The sequence below is a fragment of the Papio anubis genome, chromosome 14, assembly GCF_008728515.1.
Source record: "Papio anubis isolate 15944 chromosome 14, Panubis1.0, whole genome shotgun sequence".
Lineage (NCBI taxonomy): Eukaryota > Metazoa > Chordata > Mammalia > Primates > Cercopithecidae > Papio > Papio anubis.
The window spans coordinates 6,148,477-6,170,254 of record NC_044989.1 but is presented as its reverse complement, the minus strand read 5'-3'; the positions used below and the strand labels follow the sequence as shown (position 1 = coordinate 6,170,254).

General features: G+C 39.3%; 1 long non-coding RNA gene across 1 annotated transcript in view; it reads left to right on the top strand.

Annotated features, from left to right (window-relative positions):
• The window catches only part of LOC110741006, a 42,777-nt gene that overhangs the window by 4,002 nt on the left and 16,997 nt on the right, over positions 1-21,778 (top strand). Inside the window, exons 2-3 of the long non-coding RNA XR_002516488.2 lie at positions 960-1,143; positions 5,163-5,271. This is a non-coding gene — a long non-coding RNA (uncharacterized LOC110741006). The remainder of the gene's footprint in view (positions 1-959; positions 1,144-5,162; positions 5,272-21,778) is intronic.

Sequence of the window (21,778 nt, the reverse complement as noted above, 5' to 3'; positions counted from 1 at the left end):
CCCCAGCTGAGGAGAGCCACCTGGCCTGGGGTTACAACTTTCCCAGGGCAACCCGAGGCCAGGAGAACAAGGTTGGGGTAAAGGCCCAGACATTCTGCACAATGGGACCTTTGCCATGGGCAATATTCCTTTCTGGAGCTCCTGTGGAACTGGCCATGGCTCCTTTCAGCCTGCACAATGGTGTTGCCTTTTTCCCAGGCCGGTTCTGTTCCTTCCTGCTTCTTCCCACAGATGTTGATCCCTAATAAATATCTTTATGCCAAACCCTGGCTCAAAGTCGGCTTCCAGAGAACCGGGATATTAGAAACGGAACTCTCATTTCTTCTACGGGGAGAAGCAGCTAAGAAGGATGACGTCTCCAGGTCCTTCTCTTTCAGGCCCTGAGGTTCTGTGATGCCAAGCAGAGGAGTCACAGATGCTCTTATCTGCTTTTGGAAAAGCAGAATTCACATTCCTTCTAAGCCCAGAGCTACAACCCTCCCAGTCAATCACTTCCTGAGACAATGTTCACCTAGTGCGAAGGACTTATATCAACTTTATTTTACTCTTAAGTTCTGTGATAATGGTATACCCTTGCCTTTGGTAAAACTGTACGAAAGAGAAAAGATCTTCTTTTATGTACAAAGAAAATTTCACCTTTTCCCCGTTACTAAATTTTGGTTTTCAGGCAGTATTTGTCAACATCAGGCTGGAGTCCTGGATCTGCCACTCATTGCTTGAGTAACATTTTTTGTCTCGATTTCTTCATCTCTAAAATTAAACAGCACATCACTTACTTCCTTAGGTGGCCGATGGGATCAACAATATTTGAAAGTGAATAAAGAAATATGTACAAACATATTTTACATGTCAGAACAGCTTATAATTGTGAGGAAGTGTGATGATGATGGTTATAATTTTCTAGTTGTTTTGCAGTCGTTGGTTGGAAACTTTGACACTGTCCACATTTTCTGTTCTAGTTCCATTTGCGACTGGTGCCTGACATTTACAAGATGGTGATGACAGGGTGCAGCTTTTTGCTAGGGGACAAAGTTCTGCCCCAGCCCAGACTTAAGTGGTTCATATGGTGATTGATCCCCTGACCTTGGGCTCATTAACTTTATCCTCTCATGAATGGAAGGAACCAGCTATAAGGATCTCTTTGTGAGTACAGTTTTCTTTGTATTTCTAGAAATCAGAGCCACTACTACCCAACTTGTGTGTGTGTGTCTTCTGAAGTGTCTATCCTTTGCTAGACAGTTTCCAGGTGTACAAAAAGTTCCCTGTTTTAAATAAAGTCACAGCATGAAAGAAAAATGTGAAAAGCATTGTAGTAGTTCTTGATTGATAAGAGCAGGTAATAAAAGTGAGAACTAAGATGCTTGGAAACTTTGAAGGAAGCAAATGATGTGATTTCACATCTAATCCTGTGACAAAGCATGGGGATTACTCCAATCCCGGGGCCTGGAAGAAGATTCTATTGTAAGAACTGAAGATTTCCCTCTTGTTCACCAAGATCAAATTTATCAGCTTCCTTAGTCTAGTTTGGAAACATTATCCTTCTATTTTAGCTGAACCCTTATGCAGTGCAAGGAAATTGAGGTGGGCACATTGAGAGTGGTGGTTTTTCTTGTTTTTACAAAAACACAAGATTCTCTTTAACAAATGTTTGGGGAACACCTACTCTGCCAGTGCCCTAAGGCCACAACTGTAAACTCGTTCATGCATTTTCCCCCAAATGACATCCGGTATCACTCTTCCGTGATGTGTATAGCGAGTGGGAGGGTACTCTGAGAAGGGTAACCTGATCTCCCGGCACATCTGGGTCTTCACTTCACTGTTTCACAGCAAGGGCAGAGAGCAGTTTTACAAAGACATGATTGGACAAGCCAGGATAAAGATCCCCTTGGTCACTGATGGGCTTTTATTCTGATGGATTTTTCTGAACACGCAGGAGTCACCATTCAGAATTCCTTTTCTCTTTCTCCCAGGTGATCCTGGGAGAAAGCTACCTTCTACTTGTTTCTCCATCCCTCCTTTGCTGGCATTCCCTCTGCAGCAACCCAGGATCTGATCACAAGAACTCACTGCCTCTGTGCCCACAAGGACGCAGCTCTCACACTGTGCTTCTCAGAGAATCTGTGGTGACGAACCAGATGCTTGTATGTTTTAGTTTTTTTTTTGTTTATTATTATTTTTATTTCCAATCTGTATGGAAGTTACTTTTGTAAAATACAATCACAGTAAAATATTAGCAAATTAAAACTTTGAACACCACTGACAAAATACAAGCCCTGTCATCATCATCATCGTTATCATCAACAACGTCGTCACCATCATGCTCATTATACTCAAGAAGCCGAACATTACTCTGCCAATTCTGCTTCTTTACTTACTGCCTTGAGAACTGTCTATAGCCAGCTTGCTGAGGGCCACTGGTCCCCACTCCACACTGCTGGCACTATTAGCGTGTGTCTTCCATACGTAACAGGATCCTTTTCCTTCCCAGCAACCTTGAGCCTTTAAGTGTTTGGCTCAGTGGAGGAGGAGGGAAGATAAGTCAGGTACTGAAGAGAAAATGGCCAGATCAGAGTGTGTGAGGATTAGGTATAGTACAATTAGCAGGGGAGTGGAAGTCAAATATTGTACGATTATCACGGGAGTGGAAGTTCTGGAAGAGGCAGCCACATGTCTGAGAAAAGCATATGGGAGACATTGTGAAAACGCCAGGTGTCAGGGTGACATGCCCTTTGCTCTGAATTTGGAGGTATTTGTGAGTTCAAACATTGTTTTTCCGGCTACAAATCTATTATGTATTACTACAGCCAATGTAGGAAAGCACAGACAAGTGTAAATAAAAACTTCTTTAAAGAACACCATCAAGAGACCTAAAATATTTGGAACATTTTCCTTCAGGTCTTTTATTCCATGATGTTTAAAAATGCTTCATATCTGGGAGGCCAAGGTGGGCAGTTCATCTGAGGTCAGGAGTTTGAGACCAGCCTGACCAACATGGAGAAATCCCGTCTCTACTAAAAATACAAAATTAGCCCGGTGTGGTGGCACATGCCTGTAATCCCAGCTACTCAGGAGGCTGAGGCAGGAGAATCGCTTGAACCCGGGAGGCAGAGGCTGCGGTGAGCTGAGATCGCGCCACTGCACTCCAGCCTGGGCAACATGAGCGAAACTCCAGTTCTAAAAAAAAAAAAAGAAAAGATGCTTCATATCATACTCAACCCATATCGTTTTTCAGCTTCTTCATTTAAAACTGTAAAATAAATGATTCTCCATGCTATTAGTTTAACTTTAAAATCCTAACTTTAATGGTTAAATATTGCTTCATTCATCCACGAATCAGAAATTATTTAACTATTGCTTTTGTGACATTTAGATGATTTCCGATTCATTTGCCAATATAATAAGCAATAAAATTAATATATCTTTGTGTTTATGGATTTTTGTATTTTCATAGATTTAGTGATTATTTGTATTTCTTCTTTATTAATTTTCTACTTGGGTATGTTTATTTTCTACTAATATTTACCTAGTGTTTTCTATATTGATGTGTATACATTTTCTGTATGTTAAAAAAACAGCAACCTCTAGCCAGTCATATGTTGTGATGGTTAATACTGAGTGTTAACTTGATTGGATTGAAGGATGCAAAGTATTGATCCTAAGTGTGTCTGTGAGGGTGCTGGCAAAAGAGATTCACATTTGAGTCAGTGGGCTGGGAAAGGTAGACCCACCCTTAATCTGGGTGGGTACCATCTAATCAGCTGCCAGCACAGCTAGAATACAAAGAAGGCAGAAAAATGTGAAAAGATGAGACTGGCCAACCTCCCAGTTTCCATCTTTCACCTGTGCTGGATGCCTCCTGCAATCAAGCATTGGATTCCGAGTTCTTCAGTTTTGGAACTTAGCCTGACTCTCCTTGCTCCTCAGCTTGCAGATGGCCTATTGTGGAACCTTGTGATTGTGTGAGTTAATACTTAATAAACTCCCCTTTATTTATATAATTAGTTCTGTCCCTCTAGAGAACCCTGACTCATACATATGTCTACCTATATTTTATCTCAAAGACCACTATACTTGAATGTTAGCATACACACTTAAATGTTCTTTTAGTAGTTGTTGACTTTTATATTGAGTGGCTGGTTTGTGTAGTGAAAAGAGAATCAATAAGAGAAGAAAAACTGAGACCAACCTTGGGGTATGACTCTGCTGGTTGCCCTTGGACAATTTGTTCAACCTCTCTGAGCCACTTGACATCTTCTCTCCCCTGAAATGTTGCTTTGGAAGAGAATGTTTTATTTTGTGTTGATTTGCCAGTCTCCACACTTGATTTCTATTTCATCCTACAAGCTGACTGAGTCAGCATTTTCCAGCCTATTCGTAGGGCAGTGAACAGTATGGGAAATACATAAAGGAGGGAAGGATCTGGAAGCTCCATATGTTTCTTCTGCTTATGTCCCATTGTCCAGAATTAAGTCACACAGCCATATTGAGCCCTTAAATGGAATCCTTTATTTATTTAGATGGATTTCAGGAAACTACGTGAAGTGCCTACCATGCTCTACTCCTTTGGTCACCCAAATGTCTGTATTCACACTTCCACTCAGTACATACCCATTATCTCAGTCACTCAGTTATTTCCTCGACAACCAATTCCAGGATCTCTGGTTGATGGGCAGCCCTTGGCTTCAAATGTGAATGTGACTTCTCACAGCTCAGCAGCTACAAACTAAGCTATAAGTAATAAACTGTTCACACCCTGATCTCCAAGCACATCTGACATGTGAGCAAAGGGACAGCCACTCTATAAAGTATCGTTTACAAAAGAGAAGTTTGAAAAAACACATAATAGGCACTTTTCATAGCAAGGAACCACACCTGCCTTATAAGACTGGTTCTGATAAGTCCTTTAATTTTTGGTGTCCAATCAGTCGTAGATGCCAAACCTTGAGTTTATGGCCACTGATGTGGTTTGGATATTTGTCCCACCCAAATATCATGTTGAGATGTAATTTCCAATGTTTGTGGTGAGGCCTGGTGGGGGGTGTTTGGGTCATGGGATTGGATCCCTCATGGCTTGGTGCTGTCCTTGCCATAGTGAGTGACTTCTTATGAGATCTGGTTGTTAAAAAGTGTGTGGCACCTCTCCCCCTTCTCCCTCTCTCCAGGTGACATTCCTACTCCTCCTTCACCTCCTGCTATGATTGTAGCTTCCCGACGCCTCCCCAGAAGCTGAGCAGATGCTGGTGCCAAGCTTCCTGTGCAACCTAAAGAACCGTGAGCCAATAAAACCTCCCCTTATTTTTTTTTATAAATTACCCAGTCTCAGGTATTTCTTTAGAGCAACCACAAGAACTGCCTAACACCCTAACCCTTGTAAGACATCCCTGACCACACAGTGCAGGAAGCTCTTCATGGAACTCATCTGCCAGCTGCCAGGACTTCTCTGGAAGGAGCTGACCCACTCTTATCCTCTGTGGCCCCAGCCTTTCCTTTGGGGAAGTTCCTCACTATCTGTTTTCTTCTGCTTGGAGAGGATGCTCTGTTGAGTGACTGCATGGACTTCCCTGTCCACTGCTGTTACACAAAGGCTTGGAGGTGACATTAGGGCCAAATACTCACAGGCTTTTCAAAATTGGGCTGTAATTTCTTTAACATACGATTTTCTCAAAAATTTAGCAGATGTGTGCGTTTTCTAAAGCTCCTATACCAAACTACCTCCAAATTTCTGGCTTAAAGCAACAGAAATTGATCATCTCACATTTCTGGAGGTCAGAAGTTGAAGACCGGGGTGTCTCCAGGGCTGTGCTCCCTGTGAAGGTGTTGGGGAAGGATGTCTTCTGGGCCTCTCTCCTGGTTTGTGGTAACCTGTCCTTGGTTGGTGGTAACCTCTTTCCAATCTTCTCAGGGCAGTCTCCCCCTGTGTGGGTCTGTGATCGGTGTCAAATATCCTCCTTTCATAGGCACCCCTGTCATATTGGATTAGGTGTCTGTTTTACACAGGTATAATCTCATCTTAACTAATTTTATCTGCATAAACCCATTTATGGTCACATTCTGAGATACTGGGGATTAGGACATACACACACACACACACACACACACACACACACACATATGCAATGCATGGTTGAATTGTGCCCTTCCCACCAATTTTTATATATATATATAAAAAAAAATTAAATAACTAAAAAATATATATAAATAAAATATTTATTTATATTATTTAATTATATATATAATTAAATAACTATATATATATATAAAAATAAAATTGGTGGGATGGGCACAATTCGACCATGCATTGTAAGCTTCTGGAAGTGTCCTTCTGGCAGTTCCAATGTGTAAGTAATTGTAATCAAAACCTATTGCTCTATATAACTGCAATTCTTGAGTCCACAGACTGCTTTGTCTTCTGTGATGGTCTCTGATTCTGCCTACCTCAACTCTTATAACTCAGTGATCATGGTTAGCTTGGGACCATGTGAAACAACAGGTTATCACAGAAAACTTTTCAATGTTTTCTCCATTTTTAAAAAATCTCTATGTGTGAAACGTCCCTGTCTGACAGCTCTGAAGAGAGCAGTGGTTCTCCCAGCATGGTGTCTAAGCTCTGAGAACAGACCGACTTCCACCTCAAGTCGGTCTCTGACCCTTGTGTAGCCTAAGTTGGAGACACCTCCCAGTAGGGATGGACTGACGCCTCATACAGGCAAGTGTCCCTCTGAGAGGAAGCTTCCAGTGGAAGGAAGGATCAGGCAGCAATATTTGCTGTTCTGCAATATTTGCTGTTCTGCAGCCTCTGCTGGTGATACCCAGGCAAACAGGGTCTGAATTGGACCTCCAGTAAACTCCAATGGACCTACAGCTGAGGGACCTGACTGTTAGAAAGAAAACTAACAAACAGAAAGGAATAGCATCAACATCAACAAAAAGGATGTCCACACCAAAACCCCATCTGTAGGTCACCATCATCGAAGACCAAAGGTAGATAAAATCACAAAGATGGGGAGAAACCAGAGCAGAAAAGCTGAAAATTCTAAAAACCAGAGTGCCCTTTCTCCTCCAAAGGAACACAGCTCCTCACCAGCAATGGAACAAAGCTGGACAGAGAATGACTTTGACGAGTTGACAGAAGTAGGCTTCAGAAAGTCAGTAATAACAAACTTCGAGCTAAAGGAGAATATTTGAACCCATCACAAGGAAGCTAAAAATCTTGAAAAAAGATTAGACAAATGGCTAACTAGAATAAACAGTGTAGAGAAGACTGTAAATGACCTGATGGAGCTGAAAACCATGGCACAAGAACTACATGATATGTGCACAAGCTTCAGTAGCCTATTTGATCAAGTAGAAGAAAGGGTATCAGTGACTGAAGATTAAATTAATGAAATGAAGTGAGAAGAGAAATTTAGAGAAAAAAGAGGAGAAAGAAACAAACAAAGCCTCCAATAAATATGGGACTATGTGAAACAACCAAATCTACGTTTGACTGGTATATCTGAAAGTGACAGAAAGAATGGAATCAAGCTGGAAAACACTGTTCAGAATATTATCCAGGAGAACTTCCCCAACCTAGCAAGGCAGGCTGACGTTCAATTTCAGGAAATACAGAGAACACCACAAAGATACTGCTTGAGGAGAGCAACCCCAAGACACATAATTGTCAGATTCACCAAGGTTGAAACAAAGGAAAAAATGTTAAGGGCAGCCAGAGAGAAAGGTCAGGTTACCCACAAAGGGAAGCCCATCAGACTAACAACAGGTCTCTTAGCAGAAACTCTACAAGCCAGAAGAGAGTGGGGACCAATATTCAACATTCTTAAAGAAAAGAATTTTCAACCCAGAATTTCATATCCAGCCAAACTAAACCTCATAAGTGAAGGAGAAATAAAATCTTTTACAGAAAAGCAAATGCTGAGAGATTTTGTCACCACCAGGCCTTCCTTGCAAGAGCTCCTGAAGGAAGCACTAAACATGGAAAGGAACAACTGGTACCAGCCACTGCAAAAACATACCAAATTGTAAAGACCATCAATGCTAGGAAGATACTGCATCAACTAATGGGCAAAATAACCAGCTAACATCATAATGATAGGATCAAATTCACATATAACAATATTAATCTTAAGTGTAAATGGGCTAAATTCCCCAATAAAAGACACAGACTGGCAAATTGGATAAAGAGTCAAGACCCATCAGTGTGCTGTATTCAGGAGACACAGCTCATGTGCAGAGACACACATAGCTTCAAAATAAAGGAATGGAGGAAGATCTACCAAGCAAATGGAAAGAAAAAAAAAAAAAAGCAGGGGTTGCAATCCTAGTCTCTGATAAAACAGACTTTAAACCAACAAAGATCAAAAGAGACAAAGGGCACTATATAATGGTAAAGGGATCAATTCAACAAGAAGAGCTAACTATCCTAAATATATATGCACTCAATACAGGAGCACCCAGATTCATACAGCAAGTCCTTAGAGACCTACAAAGAGACTTAGACTCCCACACAATAACAACAGGAGATGTTAATACCCCACTGTCAATATTAGACAGACAGATGAGACAGAAGGTTAGCAAGGATATCCAGGATTTGAACTCAGCTCTGCACCAAGCAGACCTAATAGACATCTACAGAACTCTTCTCCCCAAATCAACAGAATATATTCTTCTCAGCACCACATTACACTTATTCAAAAATGGAGCACATAGTTGGAAGTAAAGCACTCCTCAGCAAATGTAAAAGAACAGAAATCACAACAACTGTCTCTCAGACCACAGTGCAATCAAATTAGAACTCAGGATTAAGAAACTCACTCAAAACTGCACTTCATGGAAACTGAATGACCTGCTCCTGAATGACTACTGGGTAAATAACTAAATGAAGGCAGAAATAAAGATGTTCTTTGAAACCAATGAGATCAAAGATGCAACATACCAGAATCTCTGGGACACATTTAAAGCAATGTGTAGAGGGAAATTTATAGCACTAAATGCCCACGGGAGAAAGCAGGAAAGATCTAAAATTGACACCTTAACATCACAATTAAAAGAACTATAGAAGTGAGAGCAAACACATTCAAAAGCTAGCAGAAGGCAAGAAATAACTAAGATCAGAGCAAAACTGAAGGAGATAGATACACAAAAAGCCCTTCAAAAAATCAATGAATCCAGGAGTTGGTTTTTTGAAAAGATTAACAAAATTGATAGACCACTAGCAAGACTAATAAAGAAGAAAAGAGAGAAGAATCAGATAGTCTCAATATAAAATGATAAAGGGAATATCACCACTGATCCCACAGAAATACAAACAAGTATCAGAGAATACTATAAACACCTCTATGCAAATAAAGTAGAAAATCTAGAAGAAATGGATAAATTCCCGGACACATACACCCTTCCAAGATTAAACCAGGATGAAGTTGAACCCCCGAATAGACCAATAACAGGCTCTGAAATTGAGGCAATAATTAATAGCCTACCAACCAAAAAAAGTCCAGGACCAGATGGATTCACAGCTGAACCCTACCAGAGGTACAAGGAGGAGCTGGTACCATTCCTTCTGAAACTATTCCAATCAATAGGAAAAGAGGGAATCCTCCCTAACTCATTTTATGAGGCCAGCATCATCCTGATACCAAAGCCTGGCAGAGACACAACAAAAAAAGATAATTTTAGACCACTATCCCTGATGAACATCGATGCGAAAATTCTCAATAAAATACTGGCAAAATGAATCCAGCAGCACATCAAAAAGCTTTTCCACCAAGATCAAGTTGTCTTCATCCCTGGGAAGTAAGGCTGATTCAACACAAGCAAATCGATAAATGTAATCCATCATATAAACAGAACCAAAGACAAAAACCACATGATTATCTCAATAAATGCAGAAAAGGTCTTTGACAAAATTCAACAGCCCTTCATACCAAAAACTCTCAATAAACTGGGTATTGATGGAACGTATTTCTAAATAGTAAGAGCTATTTATGACAAATCCACAGCCAGTATCATACTGAACGGGCAAAAACTGGAAGCATTCCCTTTGAAAACTGGCACAAGACAGGGGTACCCTCTCTCACCACTCCTATTAAACATAGCGTTGGAAGTTCTGGCCAGGGCAATCAGGCAAGAGAAAGAAATAAAGGGTATTCAATTAGGAAAAGAGGAAGTCGAATTGTCCCTGTTTGCAGATGACATGGTTGTATATTTAGAAAACCCCATCGTCTCAGCCCAAAATCTCCTTAAGCTGATAAGCAACTTCAGCAAAGTCTCAGGATACAAAATCAATGTGCAAAAAGCACAAACATTCCTATACACCAATAACAGACAAACAGAGAGCCAAATCATGAGTGAACTCCCATTCACAATTGCTGCAAAGAGAATAAAATACCTAGGAATATAAGGGATGTGAAGGACCTCATCAAGGAGAATTACAAACCACTGCTCAATGAAATAAAAGAGGACACAAACAAATGGAAGAACATTCCATGCTTGTGGATAGGAAGGATGAATCTCGTGTAAATGGCCATACAGCCCAAAGTAATTTATAGATTCAATGCCACCCCCATCAAGCTACCAATGACTTTCTTCACAGAATTGGAAAAAACTACTTTAAAGTTCACATGAAACAAAAAAGGAGCCCGCATTGCCAAGACAATGCTAAGCAAAAGGAACAAAGCTGGAGGCATCATGATACCTGACTTCAAACTACACTACAAGGCTACAGTAACCAAAATAGCATGGTACTGTTACCAAAACAGAGATATAGACCAATGGAAAAGAACATTGGCCTCAGAAATACCACCACACATCTACAACCATCTGATCTTTGACAAACCTGACAAAAACAAGAAATGGGGAAAGGATTCCCTAGTTGATAAATGGTGCTGGGAAAACTGGCTAGCCATATGTAGAAAGCTGAAACTGTATCCCTTCCTTACACCTTATACAAAAATTAATTCAAGATGGATTAAAGACTTAAATGTTAGACCTAAAACCATAAAAACCCTAGAAGAAAACCTAGGCAACACCATTCAGGACATAGGCATGGGCAAGGACTTCATGACTAAAACAGCAAAAGCAATGTCAACAAAAGCCACAATAGACAAATGGTATCTAATTAAACTAAAGAGCTTCTGCAGAGCAAAAAAAAAAAACAAAAACAAACTACCATCAGAGTGAACAGGCAACCTACAGAATGGGAGAAAATTTTTGCCATTTACCCATCTGATGAAGGGCTAATATCCAGAATCTACAAAGAACTTAAACATATTTACAAGAAAAAAATCAAACAACCCCATCAAAAAGTGGGCAGAGGATACGAACAGACACTTCTCAAAAGAAGACATTTATGCAGCCAACAGACACATGAAAAAATGTTCATCATCACTGGGCGTCAGAGAAATGCAAATCAAAACCGCAATGAGATACCATCTCACACCAGTTAGAATGACGATCATCAAAAAGTCAGGAAACAACAGATGCTGAAGAGGATGTGGAGAAATAGGAACATTTTTATACTATTCGTGGGAGTGTAAACTAGTTCAACCATTGTGGAAGACAGTGTGGTGATTCCTCAAGAATCTAGAACTAGAAATACCATTTGACCTAGTGATCCCATTACTGGATATATACCCAAAGGACTGTAAATCATGCTACCATAAAGACACATGCACATATATGTTTATTGTGGCACTATTCACAACAGCAAAGACTTAGAACCAACCCAAATGTCCATCAATGACAGACTGGATTAAGAAAATGTGGCACATATACACCATGGAATACTATGCAGCCATGAAAAAGGGTTAGTTCATGTCCTTTGTAGGGACATGCATGAAACTGGAAACCATCATTTTGAGCAAACTATCGCAAGGAAAGAAAACCAAACACCGCATATTCTCACTCATAGGTGGGAATTGAACAACGAGAACACTTGGACACAGGGCGGGGAATATCACACATGGGGTCCTGTCGTGGAGTGGGGGGATGGGGGAGGGATAGCATTAGGAGAAATACCTAATGTAAATGGCGAGTTAATGGGTGCAGCAAATCAACACGGCACATGTATATGTATGTAACGAACCTGCACGTCATGCATATATACCCTAGAACTTAAAGTAAAATAAAATAAAATAAAATAAAAATAAAATAAAATAAAATAAAATAATCTCTGCATGTATATCCACTAGATTTAACCTGGATTCATCTTTCTCACATACAATTTCGTTAAAATCAGCCAGAACGAGCCAGTTCACACGAACCGTTCAGATGCCAGTTTTTTCTTTAGTTTTGTTTTTGTTTTTTCCTTTATTCTGTGTTCTCCACACATGTGCCCCAATTTGGATCCGGCCCTTAGCACTAGATCCTCATTCTGGGAAGCAGCCAGAAGGACAAGGGAAAGGGAGAATGCACTTTTTCCCCTTAAGAAAGTGGCCCCAGATTACAATGTTATTTCCTTTCTCATCTCATTGGTCATGATGTAATCACAGGACCACATCTAACAATGAGATGGCTCAGAAGTGATGACCATGTGCCCAGATGAAAATACTCTACCACGTCAGTAGGAGAGAATGGATTTGTGAGTGTAATTAGTAGTCTCTGGTACAAGTACTCACTTTAAATTATGGTTTTAAAACCTCTCTTTAAAAATAAAATCCATTCAAAGGAAAGATGGCTGGATAGAGGGACGGGAAGTCCAGCAAGGACACCTTGGTTCAGTCTAAACTCTCTCTGAAGTGAGTGTGTCACAATCTTGAACAGGTAGTTTCCTTTTCTGGAATGTTTCATCACCGGAAAAATAAAGGCGTGGAGATCAGCATTTCCAAAATAAAGTTCTATAGAATAAAAGATGTAGGCCAGGCGCCGTGGCTCACACCTGTAATCCCAGCACTTTGGGAGGCCAAGGCAGGTGGATAATGAGGTCAAGAGTTCGAGACCAGCCTGGCCAACATGGTGAAACCCCGTCTCTACTAAAAATATGAATTAGCTGGGTGTGGTGGCATGCACCTGTAATGTCAACTACTCGGGAGGCTGAGGCAAGAGAATCTCTTAAACCTAGAAGGCAGAGGTTGCAGTGAGCCGAGAGTGAGCCATTGCACTCCAGCCTGTGTGACAGCACGAGACTCCATCTCAAAAAAAAAAAAAAAAAAATTTAAAGATAATAATTATTATTTTGTGACAAAGACTCTCTACTCAAAATTAGGAAGTGATTAACACCACATTCACCTTTTAGAGATTCACAACATCATAATAGAGATTCTGAGATACTCTTTCCATAAGTGATTTTTAATTTACGATATGCTGTTTTTTCAGTCATAGAATGGTTTATTACTCAATTATCTCCGAACTTCATGTAAAACTCAACGTGGGGGACACCAAACTAAATGGCCTATAAAGTTCCTTCCTGCTTTCAGGTTCTGTGGTGCTGGAGTCCATCACCAAGCTCTTACCACACTTCATCATCTAGTAAATTATTTACAAAGTCTATTTATAGCCTCCTGTTCCTGAAATTGACTTAAGGAATCTCACAACAAAAGGTCTTTAAGTAAAACTAAATATCTACGATAGACATTGATAGAAAAGAAAGACCGACTCATTCCTCCACATTCATTAATCTGTTAGGTGCCTTGTCCAGTCAGCTAGTTACCTAGTTAAACTCTGAAGTAATGGAGACAATTAAGTTTGGAGGAAGAGGCTCACGTCCTATGAGACCTGTCACTGGGGTGGGTGGGAGGAGGGTGGGTGGAGGAGGTTGGCACCAAGATTCCCTGGGCAGGCAGAGCACATGAGCTCCCGCAGGGCACACTGAAAAGAAGCAGGGCGGTGCCAGACAGAGGGCCAGTCGACTTCCAGCCTCCTCAATGATTTTGCTTAAGGCTGGCTTTGTGTGCGTGCAAATCATTCAGATAATTGCTGTAATTCTGTGCTTAGCTTGGCTGCTAAGACCCTTGGTTCATGAATATTCATAAGCTCTATCCACACTCCACTATTACTTAAATTTTCCTAGACAGCTTTCATGCTGAGCGTGCCAGCCTGTTTGTGCTGGAGATGGTGATGGTGATGATTTCTTGTCTGGGTGGAAGCAGGCTCAGCGAGGCCCAGGGACACTTCCCTGTGCCCGCCCACCCATGTATTTGAGCAGAAAAGGCACTCTTGCTAAGACGGCCCTGCTTCTCTGCAGGTTTCCTCTTACACATGGATTCTATTCATTCATCGTTTATTGAGCTCTGTGCTAGGCACTGTGCTAGATGCCGGAGCTCCTGCGTAGAAGACAGGTGAGTACTTACCTTCAAATGAATGTGTGGTCCTGCCAGCAAGATAGACTATGGACAGACCACTGGAGAATAAAAATAGTTGTTAAGAGAGGATGAGTTCAGAGAATTGTGAGGAGTTTAGAGAAAATGCACAAAATCAAAATTGGGAGTGGGTGAAATCAAGAAGAGATGGCTTTTCACAGGAATCAAATACCTACATTGAGCCTTAAAATTACATAACACATATAACACACACTCGTTGCAGAAAACACATGTAATAAAATGGAAAGAAAAGTCCTTTTGACATTTCTCACTCAGTTTTATTATATCTATTTTCAGACTTTTCCCTGTGTGTCTAAAAGTCTTTTTAACAACAACTAAAAAATTCATGAACTATGTAGTTGTATAATCCACTTTTTTCAACTACGCAAATATTTAAACTTGAAGAAAGAGTAAGATGTTCCCGGGTGAAGGTGGTCAAGGAAGAGAGTGTAGGATGAGAAAGTTTGCTCCGAGGTGTCAGGTGTCTCCCAGGTCTTCGTTATGCATGGAGTCCAGGGCTATAGGTGAGGATGACCCTGGACAGGAGGTGAGTAGACAGGACAGTGCTTTTTGTGCCCCTCTAAGGTCTAGGGAGCTCGGGCTTTACCATGAGGGCAAGAGGAAGCTACTGAAAGTTTGTAAGCGGAGACCCAGTAATTTGGAAAATTGTTCTAAGGATAAACAGGAGCAGAAGGGAGTGGTGGAGTAGAATACCTTTAACTGAATCTCCTCAGCAGATTAAAATTCTGACCAAAGCCTGACTGAGTGAGAGGCTGTCACATACAGAGACTAAGCATGTGTCCATTTTGTGGTTGAGGTATGTGGACCCTCTAAAGATGGCTTCTCTGCCACATTCTTTAATAATGAAGACACTAAACAACTTAGCATCTCACAATCCAGCATGGAGAGTTTATTCTGGTTGTGGAACTTAAATCTCAGGGCTGAAGGTAAACCGGATAAAAATTGCTTATTTATCCAAGCCAAAATTGACATGATTCTCAAAAGACAATCTTGATTGTAGGACTTCATTTTTGTTGGGTCACTCTGGCGCTATTACTTTCATGTCTGTTGGGAGCGCTACATTCAATTTAAAATATTTTTAGAAAAATCTAGCTAACTCTACAGCTATAGTTGAATTTGTTTCTAGAGTCAATTTACAGAAAAATATATAGTAATAGATATTTGCATTCCACTGAACTTTCATGGAAAAATCATAGCAAACAGCATTCATTTTGAGGAGTCAGAGTGGCTGTAGAGGAAGTTGGAATAATTTATGCATTAGTTTATATATTGCTTACTGTTCAATGATGACCATAATTAAGTTTATAATAAAGTAATCATTAAAAATTTTTTTTGTTCATAAGAGAAGGATTTTGATTGGAAAGATATTTAGGACAAAGAAAATCTATAGGATGTTGCACACAATTGGGGATGGGGAGCATGGTAAAGGGAAGTGTGGCATGGGTGACTCCTTGGTTTCTGGTTCCCACGGTGGTGCCATTCGCAGTAAGGAACATAAGAGGACAAGTAAGGCCACCGGAACTGGAATTTGAAATGTCTTCAGATATATAGTTTTAAATTTTAGCTTCAAGGAGTACATGTTCAGGTTTGTTACATGGATATATTGGTGATGCTGAGGTTTGGACTTCAAATGATCCCGCCACCCAATTGGTGAACACTGTACCTGATAACTAGTTTTTCAACCCATGCTTCCATCCCTCTCTCCCGGTTTTGGAGTCCTCAGTATCTATTGTTCTCATCCTCGTGTCTGAGTGTACCCAACGTTTAGCTCACACTTGTATGTGAGAACACGTAGTATTTGGTTTTGGGTTTCTTTGTTGATTCACTTAGGTTAATGGCCTCCCGTTGCATCCACATTGCTGCAAAGGACACGGTTTCATTCTTTTCTATGGCTGTGTGGTGTTCCATGGTGTATATGTACCATTTTTTCTTTATCCAATCCACCATTGATGGGCACCGGGGTTGATTACATGTCTTTGCTATTGTAAATAGTGCTGCAGTAAAGATACAAATGCAGGTGTCTTTTTGCTAAAACAATTTATTTTCCTTTTTGTATATGCCCAATAATGGGATTGCTGGGTGGAATGATAATTCTATTTTTAATTCTTTGAGAAATCTCCAGTCTGCTTTCCACAAGGGCTGAACTAATTTGCATTCCCACCAATAGTGTATAAACCTTCACTTTTCTCTGCAGCCTTGCCAGCATCTATTGTTTTTTGACTTTTTAATAATAGTCATTCTGACTGGTGTGAGATGGTATCTCATTGTGGTTTTGATTTGTATCTTTCTGATTAGTGATGTTGAGCATCTTTTTATGTTTGTTGGCTGCCTGTATGTGTTCTTTTGTTCATGTTCTTGCTCACCTTTTAAAATTATTACTATTATTATTATTGTTAGAGTTGGGGTTTTGCTCTTGTCATACAGGCCAAGTGCAGTGGTGTGATCATAGCTCATTGCAGCCTTTTGCCTACTTTATAATTGGGTTATTTGTTTTTAACGGGGCTATTTGTTGTTATAGATTCTGGATATTAGTCCTTTGCCAGATACATAGTTTGTAAATATTTTTTTTCTCATTCTGTAAGTTGTCTGTTTACTCTGTTGATATTTTCTTTTCCTGTGAAGAAGCTCTTTAGTGTGATTAAGTCTCATTTGTCTATTTTTCATTTTGTTGCATTTGCTTTTTGAGAATTCATTATAAATTCTTTCCCTAGGCTAAGGTCTAGAAGGGCAATTCCTAGGTTTTCATCTAGCATTTGTATAGTTTTAGGTCTGACATTTAAGTTTTTCATCCATTTTGAGTTAATTTGTGTATGTGGTGAGAGGTACGTGTCCAGTCTTATTCTTCTGCATATGGTTAACGAGTTTTCCCAGCACCACTTATTGAATAGTATATTCTTTCCCAATTATTTATTTTTGTTTGCTTTTTGAAGATCAGTTGGATGTATGTGTTCAGCTTTATTTCAGGGGTCTCTATGCTCCCATTGATCTACATGTCTATTTTTGTGACAGTACCATGTTGTTTTGGTTACAGTAGTCTTGTAGCATAGTTTCATGTTGGGTAGTGTGATGTTTTCTCTTTATTCTTTTTAGGTTGCCTTGCCTATTTGGGATATTTTTGGTTCCATATAAATTTTAGAATAGATTTTGCTAATTTTGTGAAAAATAATATTGTTAATTTGTTGGGAATAGTGTTGAATCTGTAGATTGCTTTGGGCAGTATAAACATTTTAACAATATTGATTCTTACAGCCCATGGAATTGAGATGCTTTTCCATTTGTTTGTGTCATCTATGATTTATTTCAACAGTGTTTAGTATTTCTTATAGAAATGTTTCATTTCCTTGGTTAAACATATTTCTAGGCATTTTTTGTGGCTGTGGTAAATGGGGTTGAGTTTTTGATTTGGTTCTCAGCTTGAATGTTATCAGTGTATAAAAATGCTAGTTACTCTTATATGTTAATTTTGTATTCTGAGATTTTGCTGAAGTCATTTATCAGGTCTAGGAGACTTTTTATCAGAATCTTCAGGGTTTTCTATAAAGAGAATTATATTGTCAGTGAAGAGAAATAATTCGACTTCCCGATTTTCTATTATTTGGATGCCTTTGATTCTTTCTTTTGCCTGATTGCTCCAGCTAAAAATTCTAGTACTCTGTTGAATAGGAGTGATGAGAGTGGACATTCTTGTCTTGTACCAGTTCTTAGAGGGAATGCTTCCGGCCTTTTTCTGTTCAGTGTGATGTTGGCTGTTGGTTTGTCATAGATAAATCTTATCATTTTAAGGAGTATTCCTTAGATATCAAGTTTGTTGAGGGTTTCTATTATGAAGGAATGTTGAATTTTATAATAAGCTTTTTCTACATCTATTGAGATGATCATATTTTTTTTGTTCTTAATTCTGTTTGTGTAGTGAATCAAATTGACTGATTTGTGTATGTTGAACATTTCTGCATCTCAGAGATAAAGCCCACTTGATTGTAGCAAATTAACTTTTTGGTATGCTGTTGGATTTGGATTGCTAGTATTTTGTGGAGGACTTTTGCATCTGTGTTCATCAGGTAAATTGGCCTGTAGTTTTATTCTTGTTGTTGTGTTTTTATCAGATTTTGGTATTAGGATTAGACTAGTTCCATAGAATGAATTAGGGTGAAATCCTTCCTCCTTGATTTTTTGAAATAGTTTCAGTAGGATTGGTTTTAGTTCTTCTTTGTACATCTTGTAGAATTAGACAGCGAATGTATATGGTCCAGAGCATTGTTTGGTTGGTAGGGTTTTGTTTTGTTTTGTTTTTTATTTTTTGGCTACAAATTTAATTTCATTACTTGTTATTGATATGCTAAGAATTTCTGCTTCTTTAATCTTTAGGGGTTGTGTATTTCCAGGAATGTATTCATTTCCTCTAGATTTTCTAGTTTGAATGCACAAAGATATTCATAATAGTCTCTGAGGATCTTTTGTATTTCCGTGAGATTGGTTGTGATGTCACCTTTGTCATTTCTGATTCTGCTTATTTGGACCTTCTCTCTTTTTCTTTGTTAATCTAGCAAGAGGTATATCAATCATTTTTATCCTTTCAAATAACCAACTTTTGTTTTATTGATCCTTTGTATGATTTGGGGATCTCTTAATTTCATTTAGTTCTGTTCTGATTTCAGTTACTTCTTTTCCTCTAGTAGCTTTGGGTTTAGTTTGTGTTTTTGTTTTTCTAGTTCCTTTAGGTGCAAGCTTAGGTTGTTCATTTAAGATCTCTATCTTTCTGATGTAGGCATTTGGCACTATAAACTTTCCTCATTTTACTTCTTTTGCTGCTTTCCAGAGGTATTGGTATATCGTGTCCCTATTTTTCTTTGTTTCAAAGAATTTTTTGATTTATGCACTAATCTCATTGTTTACCCAAAAGTCATTCAGGAGGAAGTTGTTTAGTTTCCATATATTTGTGTGGTATTGAGAGTACCTCTTGGTATTAATCTATATTTTTATTCCACTGTGGTCCAAGAGGATGCTTGGTATGATTTCTACTTTTCTTTTTTTGAGACAGAGTCTTGCTCTTGTCACCCAGGCTGGAGTGCAGTGGCACAAAATTGGCTCACTGCAACCTCTGCCTCCCGGGTTCAAGGGATTCTCCTGACTCAGCCTCCTGAGAAGCTGGGATTACAGACACCCGTCACCAAGCCCAGCTAATTGTTTTTTGTACTTTTAGTAGAGACAGGGTTTTGCCATGTTGGCCAGGCTGGTCTCGAACTCCTGACCTCAGGTGATCCACCTGCCTTGGCCTCCAAAAGTGCTGGAATTATAGCTGTGAGCCATTGCACCCGGTCTCTATTGTTTTTTTCTCCCTTTATAAAACTTGCTTTATGACCGACCACGTGGTCAATCTTAGAGTATGTGCTATGTGCAGATGAACAGAAAGTATATCACGCGACTGTTAGGTGGAGTATTCTGTAGATGTCTATTAGGTCCAACTGGTCAAGTGTTGAATTTAAGTCTAGTTTTCTGTCTAATGTTGTCAGTATGGTAGTGAAGTCCCCCACTATTAATTGTGTGACTGTTAGTCTTTTCTTAGATCTGAAAGTAGTTGTTTTATAAATCTGGGTTCTTCGGTGTGGTATGCATATATATATATATACACATATATATATTTAAGATACTTAAGTCTTCTTGTTCAATAAACCCTTTATCATTATGTAATTCCCTTCTTTGTTTTTTTAAATACTGTTGTTGATTTAAAGTCTCTTTTATCTAATATGAGAATAGTGATTTCTGTGCTCTTTGTTTTCCATTTGCATGATGCATCTTTATCCTTTCTCTACTTTAAGCCTATGGGTATCATTACGTTTAAGTGGAATCTCTTGAAGATAGCAGAAGGATGGCTCTTTTTTCAGTCTAGTTTGCCACTCTATATCTTTTAACTGGAGCATTTACGTCGTTTACATTCAAGGTTAATATTGATATGTGAAGTTCTGTTTCTATCATAATGTTGTTAGCTAGTTGCTTCATAGTCTCCATCTGGGTAATTGCTTTATGGGGTTCAGGAGCTATGTGCTTGTTTTTGCTTTTGTGGTAGCAAGTATGTCATCCTTTCATTTCTGTGTTTAGAACTCCCTTAAACATCTCTTATAGGACTGGTTTGGTGGTGACAAATTCCCTTAGCAATTTTGTTATCTGGAAACATTTAATTTTCCTCCATTTGTGAAGCTTAATTTGGTGGGATTTGGAAATCTTGGTTGACTTTTTTTTTTTTTTTTTTAAGAATGCCAAGAATGGGCTCCCAATCTCTTCGAGATTTTCAGGTTTCTGCTGAGAAGTCTGTGGTTAGTCTGATGGGTTTCCCTTTATAGGTAACATGACCCTTTCTTTTAGCTGCCTTTAAGACTTTTTTCTTTCACATTGACCCTGAATAGTCTGGTGACTATATGCCTTGGGGATGACCATCTCGTATTCTATGTCAGAGGAGCCTAGATCTCTTGTATCTGCATGTTTACCTCTCTAGCAAGACTGGGAAAATGTTCCTGACTTTCAACCTCAAATGTATATTCCAAGTTGCTTATTTTGTCCTCTCTCTCATGAATGCCAATAAGTCGTATACTTGGTTGCTTTTATGTAATATTTTATTTCTTGAAGGCTCCATTTCTGTTTTTTTTTGTTTGTTTGTTTTCTTTTTTTGAGACAGAGTTTCACTCTTGTTGCCCAGGCTGGAGTGCAATGGCAGGATCTTGGCTCACTGCAACCTCTGCCTCCCAGGTTCAAGTGATTCTCCTGCCTCAGCCTCCCTAGTAGCTGGGATTATAGGCATGTGCCACCACGCTTGAGTAATTTCATATTTTTAGTAGAGATAGGGTTTCTCCATGTTAGTCAGGCTGGTTTTGAACTCCCAACCTCAGGTGATCCACCCGCCTCAGCCTCCCAAAGTGCTGGGATTATAGGTATGAGCCACCACGCCCAGCCCATTCCTTTTTATAAGTGCTTTTTATTATTATTATTATTTTTCTGACTGGGTTGATTTATGGGACCAGTGTTTGAGCTCTAAAACTTTCTTCTTCTTGGTCTAGTCTGTTGCTAAGGCTTACAACTATATTTTGAAATTCCTTAAATGAATTTTTTAATTCCAGAAGTTTCGTTTGGTTATTTCTTAACATAGTGATGTTGTCTTTCAAATCTTGGAGCATTTTCCTGGCTTCTTTGTGTGGATTTCAACTTTATCTTGGATCTTGTTGAGTTTCCTTGCCATCCATATTCTGAAAACTATATGTGCCATTTCAGACATTTCACTCTGGTTAGAATCTTTTGCTTGTGAGCTAGTGGAATCATTTGAGGATGACAAAACACTCTGGCATTTTGTACCAGCGTCCTCATGCTGGTTCCTTATCATCTGAGATAGCTGGAACTTTTCTTATTGTTTTCTTGAATTTGTTATCATTTGAATGCAGATTCTTGATTTTTTAATTATTGTTTTCCTTAGGGATATA